At 49.2% G+C, this 19,979-nt stretch overlaps 1 long non-coding RNA gene across 1 annotated transcript; it reads right to left on the bottom strand.

Annotated features, from left to right (window-relative positions):
- Positions 1 to 1,314: 1,314 nt before the first annotated feature.
- LOC103880793 lies at positions 1,315 to 6,062 on the bottom strand. Its single transcript, XR_001898500.3, has 4 exons — positions 5,965 to 6,062; positions 3,033 to 5,374; positions 2,492 to 2,551; positions 1,315 to 1,922 (listed from the first exon to the last, which is right to left on the bottom strand). It is a non-coding gene; the product is annotated as an uncharacterized LOC103880793 (long non-coding RNA).
- Between the last annotated feature and the right edge of the window lie 13,917 nt (positions 6,063 to 19,979).

Raw genomic sequence — 19,979 nt, forward strand, 5'->3', positions numbered from 1 at the left:
GGCATGCCACGTACCCACTGCTAGGATGCCGGGAGAAGGGCATTCTACCTCATTTTTTTTTTTTTGAGATGGAGTTTTGTACTGTCGCCTGGGCTGGAGTACAGTGGTGCAATCTCAGATGACTGCAACCTCTGCCTCTCGGGTTCTAGCAATTGTCCTGCCTCAGCCTCCCAAGTAGCTGGGATTACAGGTGCCTGCCACCACACCACACCCAGCTAATTTTTTGTATTTTTAGTAGAGACAGGGTTTCACTATGTGGGCCAGGCTGGTCTCAAACTCCTGACCTTGTGATCCACCAGCCTCAGCCTCTCAAAGTGATGAGATTGCAGGTGTGAGCCACCGTGCCTGGCTGGCACTCCACCTCTTTAGTGTTCTTTCCAAACGCCCATAACCCCAGACTAATCATTGAGAGAAACATCAGAGAAAATCCACATTGAGGACATTCCGCAAATCTCCATCTACAAAGGAGTCTTACCGGGACTTCTCAAAATGGTCAAGGTCACAAAAAACAAGGAAAGACTGAGAATCTATTACAGACCAGGGAGAATAAGAAAACATGATGGCTGTGTATAACGTGGTATTCCCAACGGGATCCTGGAAGAGAAAGAGGGCATTCTATGGGAAAACAGGAAATATCCAAGTAAAACCTGGAGTTTAAGTAATGTGAATGTGCCAGGGCATGGCGGCTCACACCTATGATCAAAGCACTTTCAGAGGCCAAGGTGGGAGGATCCCCTGAAGCCAGGAGTCCATAGACCAACCTGGACAACAAAGCAAGATCCCTCTCTCTACAAATAATTTTTTTATAATTAAAAAAATAGGCCAGGCAGGGTGGCTCATGCCTGTAATCCCAGCACTTTGGGAGGCCGAGACAGGTGGATCACTTGAGATCAGGAGTTTGAGACCAGCCTGGCCAATAACGTGAAGACCCGTCTCTACTAAAAAATACAAAAATTAGCCGGGCGTGATGGTGTATGCCTATAGTCCCCGCTACCTAGGAGGCTGAGGCAGGAGAATCTCTTGAATCTGGGAGGTGGAGGTTGCAGTGAGCCTAGATTGTGCCACCGACTCCACCCTGGGCGACAGAGCAAGACTCCATCTCAAAAACAAACAACAAACAAACAAACAAATAGAATTCACCACAACTGATTCTTCAGTGTGATGGCTATAGCAAGGTAACATATGGTGTTAACAAGGGGAACTGGGTGCAGGATATGTGGAAACCTATGTTCTACCAGGGCAACTTCAAATTTTTCTGCAAATCTCAAATTTGCCCAAAATAAAAGTTTACTTGAATAAAAGCTTGAGCTCTAATTGAGGTTTTAAAAAACGTATCCTTTTAAAAATGCATTCAATGAACTCACATATAGAACTTCACCTGCTCAAGGCACTGTTCCAAGTGCAGCACAAATGTGAATTCCTCATTGTGGTATTGTTATCACATGTAACCCCTCTGCTGCTGTCTGGCTCAGCCGGACATTCTCCTCCACTTACTATCCTACCTCTCAGCTCCTGTTTATAGCCTGTGGTCGGCACCATATCAACCAAGGTGGGTCTCAGCCCCTGCTTCGATTGCCATCAAAAAAAGTGTCGCGTCCTCCACACACCTCCCCAAAACCAAACAAAGGCCATTCACAAAAGACCTCTGTGTGTATCAGATGTCTCTGCTGTTTCAGAAGCAGTGGTTGGGCTTCTCCACCAGACAGAGCCTGGCCTCTGACCCCTCCCCCCCCCTCTCCTCCCCTCCCGCCCTGGTCTCTAGGTTTAGTTCATGCTGAGGTTGGTCGCTTCTTTCATCCACTGTCTCCTACGCAGTCCGTGCCATGGGGGAAAAGTTTTTCACAAGTGTCCTTTCTTCCCCACAGTGAAGAGACGTGCCCTGAGTCTGGAGTTCAACAGGCAAAATACGACGTGAACAACTCCTGCACACAAAAAAGGCCCCGAGTTAATTCTGCTGCATAGGCGAGGGGGCACCGCGCCGCCAGTCGGGGACGCAGAGCGAGCGCGTCCTCTGGGATCTGAAGGCCGCCCCCATCAAAACTGGCATTCGGGGACCTGAGCGTCCCGGAGCTGTGGAGCGGCAGCTGAGGCAGGAGCTCAGAGCTGGGGGGAAAGAGAGACCCTGGAAGTGATTAACGTGCCCCTTGCTTTACAAATGTGGCAGATAAAGCCCGAGAGGGAGCCCTGGTTCCTGAGGGGCTGTCCCGGGAGGGAGCGAGGTGGGGAGGGGGAGCAGGCCCTGCCCGGAGCGCCCCGCGGACTGAGCATCTGGCGTGCGCGGCGGAGGGGTTACCGCGGGGAGGTGACACCCTAGGGTGGAGAGGGCACGCAGATGAGCCTGGCCTGACGGGTGCCTGCTTTGGGGAAAGCAGTCTGTGGAGGGAGGGCAGGCGATCGCGGCCCCACGCGGGTTGTGGTGCTGCAGCTCCGCGCCGCAGGAAAGGCACCCTAGCCGGATTCGCCCTCGGATGCCCCAGCTGGGCGCACTCACGCGGCTCTCCAGCGGCTTCTCGGAAATTCGCCTCCAGGGCAATCAGCTCTTCACACAAACCTTCGAACCAAGGTGAGGAGCGATCAGATCCAACCAGATCTGCTTCGTAGGCCTGGCCAGGGCCCTAAGCCCCCACCCTCCCGCTCAGAGGCGGGCGAGGCCGAGGCAACGCGAACCCGCCCCACCGGCTCAGCTCCAAGGCGCCCTGTTTAACGTTACCTCTACGACCCCGGGATGGGCCTGGGCAGGGGCTCGCTTCCCCTGGCTAAACGCAGTCAATGAAGGGGGTTCACTTGCCTAAATACGCCGGGCCCTGCCCGTATCCCCCGTGCAAAGACGCAGAGCCCCTCTCCCTCCAGTCAATGGTCCTGAGGCTTCGGAAAGGGTGGGAGAGTTCGCTTTCCTCCCAGCCCGAAGCTCAGCCTAACAGGGCCCTGCCTGTGGGGCAAGGTGGGCTCTGCCCTGGATGGGACCCCACCCACCCCTCCAGGAGCAGTAGGTCCCGACATTATCCACCCTGGTAAACTTGCCCGTATGTTACCAAGAGGAGAAAGCTGTTAGACCCTTGTCAGCCGTGAGCTAGGATAATCTAGAGAACAGAAAGGATCCATCACGCGCAGGGTGCCGGAGGGACATCTGAGCAAGGCAGGCCGCATGTGGCCTCAGGGACAGTGGGGATGAGAAGTGGCACCTTCTTCATTCTGCCTGGAAGCAGGCAGTGGGCCAGGTCTCTCTCAGCCGGGCTGAGGACCCTGGACAGAGCTCAGGTTCCCGATACAGTTCCTCCACAGAATGGGGTGGGAATCCGGGTGGGAATCCGGGTGGGCCCCACCCACTGAGGCTCACCCAGGCTGCAGGAATCCCTGGGACCTAATTATACACACAAATCAGAAAGCGGGCTGCAGGCCCTGGCCATGCAAGGAGAGAAAGAAAGCTGACGCCTGTCCTAGCGTGTCCCCACTGGCTTGCCCTAAAAGCAGCAGGGCGTCTGGTCCCAGAGCCCAAGGACTCACTGGCTGGGCAGCCAATAGCGCCCTATATCAAGAGGATGAGCATGCTGCAGGGAATGGCAGGCATGTGGCCCAGCTGTCACAGTGAGCACAGCCCCGTGGGCCGCCCCGGCTGCCTGCTTCAGGCTTCTCCCACTCCACAGCCTCCTTCCTGTCCCAGGCTCTGGAGCCAGCAGAGGAGCTGCGGTCAGACCAGCTCAGGCACTTTCAGCCTAGTTAGGAGGACCAGGCAGCTGTAGGGAGGGGAAGGGGAATAAATGCAGCCTGATAATGGGGAGCCTGTGAAATGAAACATGAGGAGGTCGAGGTCGCTTAGAGGAGAGCAAAGGTAAAAACCTGCTTATGGAAGGCGGAGGGTACTGTTCTCAACACTGGCTCTGACTGACGGGATCTAGAGGGAAACTCCCTTTTATCTTCCACCCAGGAAGGAGTCTGAGAGCTTCCATGCCCCAGACTTGCCCACCATTCCCACCACCACGTCCCCTCTGAACATTCCGTGACACTAGAGACACAGGCTCCATGACTTTATGATCAACCATCAGCCTTGTTTTTCAAATCTACTCAATGGGAATATGTCTAGCTTTCCTCCCAAGCAGGTGGCTCATTAAGTTCTTGGCCCCGGAGGAAAGATCCTTTCACCCAGTTCAGGGTGGACAGAGATGCCAGGAGACTCGCTGATCAGTCACCAGGCCCTCCCTGAGCCAGCCCTGGGTGTAAGGACCTACATGGGCTCCTAAGGGGCACATTATAAAGGACACTTGGTCACTGCTCTCAAGGAGTACCTGAGATTAACAAGACGTAAGTCAGAAAGCTGGTGCTGAGGGTGTCCAAGCAGTTCAAGGCTACCTTCTGCCCAGAGTCGCGGACCCCACGTACACAGCTCCGTGTGCTTGTGGAGGAAAGGCAAAGCAGTTTGAATTCCTGATCAGAAGGGTGGGGAGCACAGTATGAAGTGAGCTCCCAGGCCTCCCTGGAGCCAGGCACCTGAGGCACTGAGAGACAATGTCCCTGAGAAGGGGCCAAAGTGCAGAGAAGGACGGGGTGGTGCAGGGGATGGGGGAGGGTGGCACAGGAGAGCACAGGGTATGCACTGGGGCCGTGGGCCCGGGGAGCTCCCAGGCAGGGTCTGGATGCTCTTGTCTTTCCCCCAGAGCATGAGAACTCTGGGGAGATGCCCACCAGAGCCGCTCTCCTGGCTCTTACATTTGGATTTAAAGCTGTGCTTATTGTCAAAGCGGCTGGGGGAAAGAACAAGCCCTTTGTCAGAGGCCCTCTTCTTCCTTCTACGTTCAGGCAGAGTGTGGAAAGGAGAGGACAGCTGACATCCAGGAGCCTCCAGAAAGGAGAGGTCTGTGACACGGCCAGATGTCCCCACTCTAGGCATGGTCCTCGGGCCCTTGGAGCTATGCTGGGGCCAGGACTCTGCTTCTGCATGCAGGCAGGCCCTGGGAACCTGCGTCTCCAGCATCTTGCTCTGAACACGGGGATTCTTCCTGAGGACAGAGTAGACATGTGCCCATGCCTCTTCTCCACCAAACCCAGGAGCTGGGAGAGAACAGCAGGGCCGGCATCCATCCCAGGCACACAGGAGCACACATCAGCTCTGGCTGCCCATCTCTCTCTGAGCATTGCAGAAAGGGGGTTGCCACAGAGCTCCCAGCTCACCCCAAGTTTCTCTTAGCAAAAGAAAACCTGAATTCCCCTCTTCTGAATTCTCCTCTTCTGAGTACTTTGAAGGCAGCAGGATGTCCATGTTCACCATTCACCTTCTGGTTTGAGCTCGTCCGCGGTTCTAGCAGGGAATGGTATACACTTGACCACAGAACAGTTGTCCTCTATCAGAGAAGATCCTCCTCTTCCAGCCAGCACGCAGCTTCAGGAGAGATTCACATGGAGCAGTGAGGGAGGAAAGGGATGCCTGCCTAAGCCAGCAGGTGTCAACCCATTTGAATCAACCCTCTGCAGAATGGTAGCCCCAGGCCTCGTGCCTGTCATTCGCTCTGATCATCTATTATGTGCACCGCACGATAGCAGCAGCCCCCCACCATCTGTTTAGGATCCTTATTATGTGGGTGTCACATGTAAGTGCCTATTAGCACAGCTTCCCTGAGACCCTCCTGCAGCTGCTACCACCCTTTGGTGCCAAAGCCCAGGCGGTTGCTCTGGTTGACACTCTGTTCTCCTTCCCAGAACCCTGATTACTGCTGGGAGGGCTGGCAACTCCCCACAGCCCTCTAGAGCAGCAGCTGAAAGCGCCTGGTTATTAAAAAGGCGAAGAGCTCCTGATAAGAGAGAGGGATCGCTTTATAATTCCTATGTAGACTTCTAAATTATTCCCTCAGCCCTCATCCTCTGCCACCAGATTCCCCTCCACCAGTTGGAAGGCTTAGTTAACGAGTCAGATATGAGCAGGCGCTGATATAAAAATAGAGGCAGGCAGTGGGAGCTGGCACTGTGACTCACCGTGTGGCAGGCGTGGGGCTCTGCAGACAGCTGCAGGCCTTCTGCCTTCCCCCTCGGCCTCCTCCTCCCCTCACCTATCTCTCCCTGTCCCCTCCTCCCCTCTCCCGCCCCTCCCTCTCCTCCACTCTCCTCCCCTCCTAGTTCCCTCTCCCTTCCTTCCCTTCCTTCCGTTTCCTCCCCTTTCCCTCTCTCTTCTCCTGTCCCTCTCCTTCATCTCTCCTTCCTCCCTCTCCCCTCCCCCCTTCCCTTTCCAGCACCAGAGCACAGGCCTTCAAACAGACCCTGGGTCCAGCCAGGCTATTTGAGCAGGTTTCTCATTTATCATTTACATTCCCTTGAGGCAGTGAGTCAAATGGGAGGGAATGCTGAAATAGCACAGACTCTCATTCTCCTGTGGGCTTTTTGAGTTTTCTGCAGAGAATATTCTAATGACCCTCCCTGCCAGCCCCAAGGCTCCAACAGACTGAGAGGAAGTAAAAAGCCTGGGACCCAGGTCATCCCACAATCTCAGGCCCAGCCTGCCCCTGTCTCCCCACTAGGCACATCTCCCCACTAGGCCATCTCCAGGGCTTCCATCCTGACTGGTTCCCCATACCGGTCAAAGCTCCCAAAGGGAGGTGCCCTCGGCGAGCATCCAAATGTGTGAATCAGAGACCTGAGAGCTGTCATTCAGTTCTCCCTCCTACACCCACCGAGGCCTGGTTCTGTGTGTATGTGTGTGTACGTGCGTGTGTGTCTCTCTCTCCCTCTCTCTCCTTAAAACAGTTCAATGGATTTCCATTGCTCTTCAAATAAAAAGTATATGTACATTCAGCAGTGGAGGGTCTGCACGGGCTGGGTTGCCACCTGTGCCTCCTCCACAACCCCACGCCACCCCTACCCTCTCTCACAGCTACACAGACCTCCCTTCAGGACCTTGCTAGAGCCGTTCAACCTGCCTTTCAGAGCTGCACTTGCTCTGAAAGCCCTCCCTGACCTGAGGCTCGGTCAATGCTGTCTCATGCCACACCCCTCTTTTGTAGCATGTGTGAAATGTGCACAGAGGTCCAAGTTGCTATTGCTTGTTTGTTTGTCTGAGACAGAGTCTCACTCTATTGCCCAGGCTGGAGGGCAGTGGCGCAATCTCGGCTCACTGCAACCTCAGTCTCCTGGGTTAGACGGATTCTCCCACCTCAGCCTCCCGAGTAATTGGGATTACAGGCACCCACCACCACACTTGGCTAATTTTTGTGTTTTTAAGAGAGATGGGCCGGGCACTTATGCCTGTAATCCTTTCTCTTTGGGAGGCCAAGGCGGGCGGATCACAAGGTCAGGAGTTCAAGACTGTCAGGCCTCTGAGCCCAAGCTAAGCCATCATATCCCTTGTGACCTGTGCATATACATCCAGATGGCCTGAAGCAACTGAAGATCCACAAAAAAAGTGAAAATAGCCTTAACTGATGACATTCCACCATTGTACTTTGTTTCTGCCGCCACCCTAACTGATCAATGTACTTTGTAATCTCCCCCACCCTTAAAAAGGTTCTTTGTAATTCTCCCCACCCTTGAGAATGTACTTTGTGAGATCTACCCCCTGCCCGCAAAACATGTGCCTTAACTCCACTGCTTATCCCAAAACCTATAAGTACTGATGATAATCCATCACCCTTTGCTGATTCTTTTCGGACTCAGCCCACCTGCACCCAGGTGAAATAAACAGCCTTGTTGCTCACACAAAGCCTGTTTGGTGGTCTCTTCACATGGACATATGAGACAGAGACCAACCTGGCCAACATAGTGAAACCCCATCTCTACTAAAACTATAAACATTAGCCGGGCGTGGTGGCTCATGCCTGTAATCCCAGCTGCTCAGGAGGCTGAGGCGGGAGAATCGCTTGAACCTGGGAGGCGGAGGTTGCAGTGAGCCGAGATTGCGCGACTGCACTCCAGTCTGGATGACAGAGTGAGACTTTGTCTCAAAAAAGAGGAGAGAGAGAGAGAGAGAGAGAGAGAGAGAGAGAGATGGGGTTTTACCACGTTGGCCAGGCTGGTCTCGAACTCCTGACCTCAGGTGATCCACCTGCCTTGGCCTCCAAAAATGCTGGGATTACAGGCCTGAGCCACTGCGCTCAGCCCATGTTGCTGTTTGATCAATATCCACCTCTCAGCTAGACTGCCGGCTCCCTGAGGGCCGAGGCACTGATTTGTAGGCGCTAAGCAAGTGTCGGTTGAATAAATTGGTGAATTAATGGAGGATTGGAGTGGGTGCCAATAAGAAGGGCAATAGCAAGGGAGGGGGTTCTGGATCCATTTGGAAAATAAGCTGAAGCATAATTTCTCAGGCTGAGGAGCAGCACAGCTCCCTCTCATGTAGTCCCATAACCAGGAAAGTACGTGGAGGAAAAAGGACACAGACACTTCCCTGGCTGGGGGCCACGGTGCCTGTGCTCTCCTGTAGCCTGGAACAATTTGCTTTGCCTCATGGTGCCCGGGGCTGCCCCTTGGAAAAACTACAGCCATCCAGTGCAGGGCTGGGGCTAGGTATGGGAAGGGAGGCACATCCTCTGTGCTGGTGGTACAAGTGCACGTGCGGATTCTGGGGCCTCTCGTCTCATCCTCATCCCAGCCTGAACCAGTGTTTGCTTTGCCCATGTCGGGAAGAGATCCCATGATAATTTCAGAGATGCTGAGTTTCCTGGTTTTCAAATTCCTGGTCTCCAGTTCCAGCATGGTGTGGGAAAACACATGCAGCTCCCCCATCCCCCAACCCGGGGAGAATGACCCTGGTAGGTTCCGCCCCAGGGCACCTGGAGATCTGAGCATGCGTCTTCCTGGGGCCTCGCTGTACCTGCATGGACTTGCTTCCACCTGCCTGCCTTGCACTGAGCCCTAGAGGCTGAAACTAACATTAGTGGAAAATCCAGATTCTAGAAACAGATGACATGCGCCCTGACATGTGCCCAGGGATGACAGGCATCCTTTTGAAGCATTTACTTGAGAAGAAGTTCAAGTAGGGCTAAGTTATTCCATATAACTATATTCCATATTGTGCCTCTCCGTGCCTGCAATGGTAGAGATACTCCATAAGTGTGTGTTGATGAATGGACAAAACGAAAGAGAGGGAGGAAAGTGGGGGAGAATCTTGAGCTCTGTAGCATTGGAAGGAGAAAGAGTACAGTGGAGCCTTTTCCGAAGCTTTCAAGGAACGTGCCCTTGGAAAAATGTGACTCTCCCACTTCTCCTAGCTTGCTCCCTCATCCGGCAGAAAAGCTGCTCCTCCCTCTCCCATGGCAGAATGGTATTGGAGGGGGAAACCCAATGGGCTAGGCAGAGCTGGGACTAGAACTCAGTCTCCGGAACTCCAAGTGTTCTCTTTCCACAGATGTCTGCTGAGTACATCCAGAATTGCTCTGGTGCACGGGGCAGGTCAATGAAAGCAGCAACTTGAGCTCCTTCCAGCAGGTGCCGCCTTGCATCACCTATGATCCTGTGTGTCATACACGTGTATGACTGTGTATGATCCTCTGATCCCCTACCCAGCCCAAGCCCCTAAGCTTCTCCATCTGTCGCAGAAGCCTGGCCTCTGGTCATCAGCAGGATTGTGAATGGATCCGCCCAAACTTGTCTCTGCTACTGGAAAGAGAATTCTGGGCTGCTGGACTAGGAGAGCCTTTCTTTTCTGTTTAATTATTCATTTGTGCCTTTTGATTTTATATTTTTAATGTTAACATAACACGTATTTGTTGAAAATATGACATTGGTGGAAACATTGAGGTACAAAAAGGTCAGGAAAAAAATCCCCCACTCTTCCACCCACGGAAGCTGTCATGGTGATTTATCACTTTGACCTACTTTCTTCGTCCCTTTCGCCCTTCGTTCTTTTATTTATTTATTTATTTTTTATGTTCATGGTTCAACTGATCCCTGTTGCCACATGGCACATTAGCTTTGGGCTGCAAGGACTCCAGGCATCTCGGCCTCCCAGCTGGTGGCCTGTCATCCTGGGAAAATTTTCAGATTCAGTGCATTTTTAGGCCCGGGAAAAAGGCAACAGCTTTAAAATAAGGCATCAGAATTTGGGGCACGCTTTCCGAAGCCTACATGTGACATTTGAGATGTTTTTCAGGAGTGGCTAAAGACAAAGTAGGGTACGTTGAGGTCTATTTTTAGGGATATGGTGGGTTAAATTCTTGGGACTAAGACTTCTATTGAAACCAACTAAAAATGCTTGATACAACTTTTTTTTTTTCTTGAGACAGGGTCTTATTCTGCTGCCCAGGCTGGAGTGAAGTGGCACAATCTCAGCTCACTGCAGCCTCCACCTCCCACGCTCAAATGACTCTCCCTCCTTAGCTTCCTGAGTAGCTGGGACTTCAGGTGCACGCCACTACCCCCGCTAATTAAAAAAAAAAAATTTCTTTTCAGGGGTTGGGGGGCAAGGTGAGGGAGAGCATTAGGACAAATAGCTAATGCATGTGGTGCTTAAAACCTAGATGACAGGTTGATAGGTGCAGCAAACCATCGTGGCACATGTATGCCTATGTAACAAACCTGCATGTTCTGCACGTGTATCCCAGAATTTACAGTAAAAAATAAAAAATTATATATATATATATATATTTGTAGAGACAAGATCTCACTATGTTGCCCAGGCTGGTCTTGAACTCCTGGGCTCATGATCCTCCTGCCTCAGCCTCCCAAAGTCAAAGTGCTGGGATTATAGGCATAAGCCACCATGCCTGGCCTAAGATATTTTTTTAATCTTCTTATAAACACTGAAGAATTGATGGTTGGTAAAGAATTACTAAGCCAGAGTGGGGCATTACGGCATGTGCCTGTAGTGGCAGCTACTCAGGAGGCTGAGGCAGGAGGATCGTTTGAGCCCAGGAGTTCAAGATCAGCCTGGGCAACATAATGAGACCCTGTCTCTAAAAAATAATAAATAAATAAATATTTTTTAAAAATTCAGACCAAAAAAAGAATTAGCCAAAATTTAAGAAAAGCTATAAGTGCAAGGATCCTAGAAATAGCTGTTGTTCAGAGAGTGTTTGCTTATTCCAACTACTTCGTACTGGGGTTTAACAGCTTTGCAAAGCCTGGGATCTCCTTACAGGAAACTAAGACCCTGAAAGTCTGCACCATTGGGTAAGCTTATAGGAGTGAACTATAAGCTAACCCTACCTTAGAGCTACACTCAGGGAATTTGCAACTTGTCTTGGCAGTGAGTGCATGCTCATGGTATGGGATGCTGATGGTCGTGGTATGGGATGGAATGCAAACTTCTAGGAAATGGTAAATACAAACTCAGTTCTCATGTGTAATTGCAGGACAGACTGATAATTCATATCACCTGGGGGACCAAGAGTCCTAAAGCTTTGAATTTACTTTAACATGGTCTTGGATTAGAAGCGTTTTTCTGGGAGAAGCAAACTCAAACCCTCTCTGGGGAGAGTCACCTTTATTCTAAGTGTCCCACAAGTAATTCTTCAAGGACAATGAACGTGGCACATTTAAGTGCACATGGAAATAAGGAAGCATGAGTAAGAACTAAAGCAGAAATGACAGAAACAAACACAATGATTTCAGCCACTGGGATTATCATATCTGTATTATTATTATTATTGTTATTATTATTTTTAGATTGAATCTCACTCTGTTGCCCAGGGTAAAGTGCAGTGGTGTGATCTCAGCTCACAGCAACCTCTGCCTCCCGGGTTCAAGTGATTCTCTTGCCTCAGCCCCCTGAGTAGCTGGGATCATGGGCACGTGCCACCACACCCGGCTAATTTTTGTATTGTAGTAGAGATGGGGTTTCACCATATTGACCAGGCTGGTCTCGAACTCCTGACCTCAGGTGATCCACCTGCCTTGGCCTCCCAAAGTGCTGGGATTACAGGCATGAGCCACTGTGCCTGGCCTCATATCTGTATTATTAAGAAAGTATGCTTGCTCTGTTAAAGAAGTAAAAGATAAATAAATTTTTTCAGAGAACAGAAAACTATAAGAATGTGACCCAGTTGATTTGGAAAGTAACAAAACAATTTATAAAACAAAAAAATTTAATACTAGAAATTTAAAACCCAATGATATTGGTTAACAGGCTATTAAGCAAGTTAAAGGAAGAGTTAGTGAACTGGAAGATCAGCTGGAGGAAATTACCTACAATGCCATTCAGCCAAACCCCCCAGTAAAAATACAGAAAAGAAGTTGTAAAGTTGTAAAATGTAAGCAGCCTGGGAAACATAGTAAGACTTTGTCTCTACATTTTTTTTTTTTTTTAGCTGGGTGTGGTGGCGCATAACGGTAGTCCCAGCTACTTGGAAGGCTGAAGTGGGAGGATAATTTGTGCCAAGTTTGAGGCTGCAGTGAGCTGTGATCATGCTACTGCACTCCAGTCTCAAAAAAAATTATAGAGCAAGACCCTGCCTCAAAAAAAAAATTATAAAAAATAAAAATTAAATAAAATGTAAAGAATATCAAGAAGTTCTGACATCCTAGTTTTTGCTTACAAAAAATTTGCTTCTATTAAAAGGCATGTAAAGTAAAATGCACATCTTAAGAGTATAGTCCTGAATTTAACCTGTATATCCCAATCCTTTATCAAGATACAGAACATTTTCATCACCACCAAAAGTTTCATAATGCTGGTTCTTAATTTCCTTCTCTACTTTCCAGAGGCAACCACAGTTCTAATTTTTTTTTCCTAGTTTTGCCTATTCTCAAATTTCATATACATGGAATATTACAGTATATACTTCTCTGTGTAAATTTTCTTTTACTCAGCATATTCTAGGGATCCATCATGTTGTTTTGTGTATCCATGGTTTGTTCCTTTTTTTTTTTTTTTTTCTTTTTTTTTTTTTTTGAGACGGAGTCTCGCTCTGCCGCCCAGGCTGGAGTGCAGTGGCCGGATCTCAGCTCACTGCAAGCTCCGCCTCCCGGGTTCACCTCCTGCCTCAGCCTCCCGAGCAGCTGGGACTACAGGCGCCCGCCACCTTGCCTGGCTAGTTTTCTGTATTTTTTAGTAGAGACGGGGTTTCACCGTGTCAGCCAGGATGGTCTCGATCTCCTGACCTCGTGATCCGCCCGTCTCGGCCTCCCAAAGTGCTGGGATTACAGGCGTGAGCCACCGTGCCCGGCCGGTTTGTTCCTTTTTATTGCTGTGTAGTATTCATTATAAGCCTACACACAGTTTGTTTCTTCTTTTTCTTGTTGATGGATACCCAAGCTGTTACCAGTTTCTACTTTTATGAATAAAGCTGCTATTAGCATTCTTGCTCAAGTCTCTGTTTGAACATATGTTTTCATGCTTCATGGGTAAATTCGTAGGGGTGAAATTCTCAGGTATTAGAATAGTTGTATATTTAGTTTTATAGGAAACTGCCAAATGCCTTTCCAAAGTTGTTGTACCATTTTATATTACCACTTAACAGAGTATGAGAATTTCAGTTACTCCACATGCTTGCCAATATTTGGTGTTACCAGTCTTTTTAATTTTAGCCATAATCATGAATGTATAGGAATGTCTGATATATCTTTTATTTTGAATCTTTCCGATGACATCAAGGGAATGGGCACTGTTCAAAAGGGAATGTCAGCCAGGAGCAGTGGCTCATGCCTGTAATCCCAGCACTTTGGGAGGCTGAGGTGGGTGGATCACTTGAGGTCAGGAGTTTGAGACCAGCCTGGCCAACATGGCAAAACTCCGTCTCTACTAAAAATACAAAAATTAGCTGGGCGTGGTGGCAGGAACTTGTAATCCCAGCTACTCAGGAGGCTGAGGCATGAGAATCACTTGAACCCAGGAGACGGAGGATGCAGTGAGCCGAGATCATGCCACTGTACTCCAGCCTATATGACAGAGTGAGAGAGACTCCGCCTCAAAAAAAGGGGTGGGGGGAATGTCCCACAAATACAACGTTACCCAGCATGCTGTTGACATTGTTACAAACAAACAAGTTAAGGACAAGATTCTTGCGGAGATAATAAATGTGGTTATTGAGAATATTAGGCACACAAGATAAATTCCTAAAACACATTGAAAAAAAAAAAGATCACGGCCAGGTGCAGTGGCTCACGCCTGTAATCCCAGCACTTTGGGAGGCCGAGGTGGGTGGGTCACGAGGTCAGAAGATAGAGACCATCCTGGTTAACACGGTGAAAACCCATCTCTACTAAAAATACAAAACATTAGCCGGGCATGGTTGCAGGCACATGTAACCCCAGCTACTCAGGAGGTTGAGGCAGTAGAATGGCCTGAACCTGGGAGGCGGAGCTTGCAGTGAGCCGAGATGGCATTGCTGCACTCCAGCCTGGGCGACAGAGTGAGACTTCGTTTCAGAAAAAAAAAGAAAGACAGAAAAAAGAAAAAAAAATCAGTAAAAGAAAGAAGCCAAAGAGAAAGTTACCTAGGTTCAACTGAAACACCAGCCTACCTCATCTGGAACAGCACACTTCATGAGAACCGAAGAAGCCTGAGCTGCTGGAACCTATTCTCTATGAAATTGTGGCATAATAGGTGTAAAAAAATTAAGATTTCTGATTGAAGAAGAGGAGGAGGAGGGAAGGGGGAGGAAGAGGAGGAGGAGGCAGGGAGGATGAGAAGAGGAGGAGGAGGAGGAAGAAGAGAAAAGAAGGAGGAAGAGGAGGAAGAGGAGGAGGGAAGGAGAGGAGGAGGAAGAGGAGGGGAGGAGAAGAGGAGGAGGAGGAAGAAGAAAAGAGAAGGAGGAGGAAGAGGAGGGAAGGAGAGGAGGAGGAGGAGGAGGGCGAGGAGGAAGGCGGCAGCCAGGTGAACACACAGAGATACATTGAAACACATGGGGAGGAAGACCATGTGGAGATGAAAGTAGAGGTTGGAGTGATGCATCTACAAGCCAAGGAATGCCAAGAATTGCTGGCAACAACCAGAAGCTGGGAGAGGATGGAAAGTTTCTCCCTCAGAGCCTTCAGAAGGAACCTATCCTGCCAGCACTGGGATTCTAGGCTCCTGGCCCCCAGAACTGTGAGAATACACTCCTGTTGTTTGAAGCCACCCATTTTGTGGTACTTTGTTACAGCACCCAAAACAGAACACAGGCACCACGTAGGAAACTGGAGAAAATGGGGTGGTAAAAGGCAACCCTGATTCTATTCACACCCATGAGAACCACCAATATCATCTTTGCACCCTTCAAAATTTCCCTTTCCCTCACTCACCATCCCCAGAAATGGTTCAATATCAGAATAAGCCATTAAGAAACTGACAAGGAAGGCAGGGCCAGTCAAGGGCTTGGGGCTCCTTCACCCAGTGATAGGCCCTCCAGCTTCCTATGTGATATGAATGGCCTTGGGGAAGCCACCCATGTTCCCGTCTCCCATGAGCTACCCTGAAGTTGCTTCTGCCACCTCACACCCCTTTTGGAAGTTGCAGCTCATGGCCTGCCTGAACAGGGCTCTGGCTGGGAGTGACAAGGATGCAGGTGGACATGGGACCCCCGTGTTCCCACCGTGCCACCTGTCTAAACAACAGAGCAGGCTTCCTCAGCTTCTTTTTGAGAGCCACATTGAAGCTCAAAAGTTCGTGGTAGCTCCTCAAAAGCCCTGGGACATAGCAACAGTGGTAAAACAAATGCTTTCCAGAGGACACAGCAGGGCAGAAAGGAAATGGAAATGACAGAAAGGGAGACAAAGAGCAGAGGCAGGCAGGCAGGCTGACCCCATGGGCAGAGCCCATTTCCCTCCAGTCCTTCTGGCTGAGGCACTGCTGGGTGAGGCCATGCCACTTTCTGTGTCCCTGGAGCCAGGGAGAGAAGAAGGCCTTCTTGAGCACAATAAGGGATGTGTTTCCTCCACAAGAACCAGGATCTGGAACTCAGCCCATCTTGTGAGAAAGCAATACTGTGCAGTGGAGCGGCCTCACAGCCACAGCTAACTAAACAGAGTGAGAAACAGCACAGAACCCACAGAATCCACACAGTTCACAGTCAGGGTGTGCCCCCACCTCCTCTCCACCAGTAGCCCCCAGTGTGCTCTGTGCCAAAAAGAGACTCAAGAAGAGCCTAGTGCCATGGCCCATGCCTATAATCCCAGCTACTAGACCAGCTGGGAAACATAGTGAAACCCTGTCTTAACAAAGGGACAAGCACAGTGGCTCACACCTGCAGTCTCAGTGCTTTGGAAGGCGGAGGCAGGAGGATCGCTTGAGCCCAGGAGATCAAGGCTGCAGTGAGTTATGACTGGACCACTGCACTCTAGCTTGAGTGAGAGAGTGAGACCCTGTCTCTAAAATATAAAAAATAAAAATGAATTTTAACAGGAAGAGCCAAGGCATGAGAGGCTAGTCGTGGTAAGGATCATGGCAGCAGACTCCTAAGGATGGGACATATCTTGGCCTTCTCTGTACCCCTTGCACATAGAGACTGGGCAATATGTCCAGGCATGGTGGCTCACGCCTGCAATCCCAACACTTTGGGAGGCCAAGGTAGGGGGATCAGTTGAGCCCAGGAGTTCAGATTGGCCTGGGCAACATAGCAAGACCCCATCTCTACAAAAATAAAATAAAATAAAAATTAGCCGGTGTGGTGGTACACGCTTGTAGTCCTAGCTACTTGGGAGGCTGAGGCAGGAGCATCATTTGATCCCAGGAGTTCAAGGCTGCAGTGAGCTATGATCACGTAACTGTACTCCTACCTGGGCAACAGAGCTAGACTCTGTCTGCAGAAAAATAAAACAAAAAACCAAGAAGCTGAGCAATACAATAGTTCACTAACCCTTTGTACATTCGGCCACATCTGAGGTGAATGTGATAGGCCTTGGGACAGATGCAGCAGGAAGGACCTTGATACCCCCAAATTCTAATCTTCAAAGGTTTAAATGAGAGAGCCCAGGGTGTGCCCCAGTCCTGAGACCTTTCAGTCTTTTTTCTCAATCCTAGTCCCACGCTTTAATCCTGACACCTTTCCTCTTTCCATTTTCTTCTTTCCCCTATCTTTCTCCTCCTGTGCACTAGTAATATAGATTTAGTGGGGAAAATGTTAGTGGCAGCTTAATGAGCTTTTATGAGAAGGAAATAAGTCCAGTTAGATCCTTGATGAGTCCTTTTGCCACGTCTAAGGAAACACGATAAGCAATAGGTGGGGGGAATCTCTGTGGCCTTCACTTCTATCATAGCTCTAAATGGCTTCTCTGAGAGGGCTTTTCAGTGGGAAGTCTGCTGTGGTATAATCCCCTCTGCAGGGCCCAGTACAGTGTTGCCACACAGGGTCTTGGTTCTTGTTACCACAAACACTGTGTAGCTGCAGAAAATAGTTATTTCTGTCCTCATATAGTATAAATATTTGTATATGTTCTGGATTGTTTTTAAAGATTCATTCCTGACCACACCATACCACAGAAAAAAATCCTCTTTCGGGCCTAATACTGGTAACACAATTTACAAAATATCTATAGCCACAACCCAATATGAGAGCAGAAAAGATATGGAATACTAATAAAATGCAAGATGCTTGTTTCCTTTTGGAGAAGTGTCGGAAGAGAAATGGCATTTTGGCCAGGCATGGTGGCTCTTGCCTGTAATCCCAGCACTTTGGGAGGCCAAGGCGGGCAGATCTCTTGAGGTCAGGAGTTCGAGACCTGCCTGGCCAACATGGTGAAACCCTGTCTCTACTAAAAATACAAAAATTAGCCAGGCGTGGTGCGCACCTGTAATCCCAGCTACTCGGGAGGCTGAGGCAGGAGAATTGTTTGAGCCCAGGCGGCGGAAGTTGCAGTGAGCCGAGATCGAGCCACTGCACTCCAGTCTGGGCGACAAAGCGAGACTCCATCTCAAAATAAATAAATAATAAATGACATTTTTTAGATTTTGTGCATTTCCAGTGAAAACATGTAATTTATAATTTTTGCACTTATTTTGGTAAAACAGTAATGTCAGTAATGGGTTTTAAAAATTGGTGCTTGACAAAATACTATCACAGTATATTGAAAACTTCTGTCAGTTCTAAACTATTATGAGTCATTTACAGATTATGATCATAGGAGAAATAGGCCTTATATATCTTACTTAAATCCCAGTTGATTTAGGTTTCTAGTTCAAACATCATTAGCATGACAATCAGCTAACACATGTAATAGTGATATTTTACCAGGCTGATGGCTGCATGAATTTATTTATTTATTTATTTATGAAACAGGGTCTCACTGCCCCCAGGCTGGAGTTCAGTGGCATAATCTTGGCTCACTGCAACCTCTGCCTCTTGGGGCTCAAGTGATTCTCCCACCTCAGCGTTCCCAGTAGCTGGGACTACAGGTGCACACCACCATGCCCAGCTAATTTTTGTATTTTTAGTAGAGACAGGGTTTCACCATGTTGGCCAGGCTGGTCTCGAACTCCTGGCCTCAAGTGATCCTCCTACCTCAGCCTCCCAAAGTGCTGAGATTACAGGTGTGAGCCACTGCACCTGGCCACGAATGAAATATTTAAGCTATGTGTGTATAGGTTGTGTTTGCTCAGATATGCCTTTCCATATTCAATATTACCAATATGCTGGTGTATTATTATATCAGATATGTCTATAGTGGTTAGTATTATCAGCAAAAGCGGTGTCTCTCTGAAAGACTAGTATTTAGCCCATTTTTAACCTTCATCCACCCCGAGTGGGACAATACAAGGTTTTCAATGAACATGGTATTATATAATTGTTTTATTAAAATCTTAAATTTTAGGATTATTGTCAATTCTCTTGATATCTGGATTTGACAGTACCACACCCTTGGAGGCCTCAAAGATTTCTGAAGTTTTTCAATAAGCCAGAAAATGAGGGATTAAACATATGACTATGTGGCATATAACATAGCTATTTTGTCAATTGCAGCTATAAACTTATTTACAAACGAGTTTATTCCTTTGAGTCTGAATTCGTTGTATTTAGGGGCCACTGCTCTTGAGAACATTGACTAGGAAACTTTAAGTTCATTTTAAGGAATAGGTATTGCACTCTCCCACAGAAATTCAAACTGTTGATAAATTTGGTGCCTTTAAAACTTTTTTCGGAGGGGGAGGGTGTACCTCCTTCCCTTGCTTACCTCTCCATCTTCCAGTGCCAGCCTCAGCTTCCCACCCTGCGACGCTTCTTTGCTGCCCTTCTTTCTGGAGCTCTCACTTGGCCCTTCCTTGCTTCCTTCCCAGGCCCTGCAGGAGGGGGTGCTTCTTTCTACCAGCAGCACCTGGTGTGAAGCAAAGGCCTTCCAATTGGAGACAGACAGTGACGGTCTTCACTTGCAAATTAAAACTCATTTATTAAGCCTGGACATAGTGGCACAGAACTGTAATCCCAGAACCTTGGGGGGCTGAGGCAGAAGCATTGGTTGTGGCCAGGAGTTCGAGACCAGCCTGGGCAGCATAACAAGATCCTGAGACCCTGTCTCTACAATAAATATAAAAAATTAGCTGGACGCGGTGGCACATACGAAAATATTAGCAACTGGGGAGGCTAAGGTGGGAGGACCCCTTGAGCTCAGTTAGAGGATACAGTTGGGCTCTGAGTGCACCACTGCTCTCCGCCCTGGGCGACAGGGGCAAGACCCTGTCTCTATTAAAAACAAAAACAAAAACAAAAACAAAATGACTTGTTAAATACAGAACACAGCCCCCTCTCAGATCTGGAGATTCAGTAAGGGAACACCGTAGGCGGAGCTGAGATGCCCTCTGAGAAACAGCTCTCCGGCCCCAGCACCATGGTCAGCGCCCGCTGCCAGAGGGGCCCAGGGCCACCAGCCGAGGCCGCCGCCGCAGGGCTGCAACTCTTGGGAGCGCTGCGCAGAGGAAGAAAGCTGCCTCACCACGCCCCAGAGGGTCAGGTCAGGCCACCAACAGCTGCCAGTGATCTGGGATGGATCTGATCCACTGGGGAAACCGGCAGGGGAGCATGGGAAGTTGTAACTTTTGTCTTCCAGGGAGCCCATTCATTTGGGGTATTGTGAAAAGTGATTAAGGAGGATGTGGGGGGATGGGAATCCCTTTTCTGGCTCCACTCCCACCCCAAGCAAATAAACACGACCAC

Source organism: Papio anubis, chromosome 1 (assembly GCF_008728515.1).
Source record: "Papio anubis isolate 15944 chromosome 1, Panubis1.0, whole genome shotgun sequence".
Classification (NCBI taxonomy): Eukaryota; Metazoa; Chordata; class Mammalia; order Primates; family Cercopithecidae; genus Papio; species Papio anubis.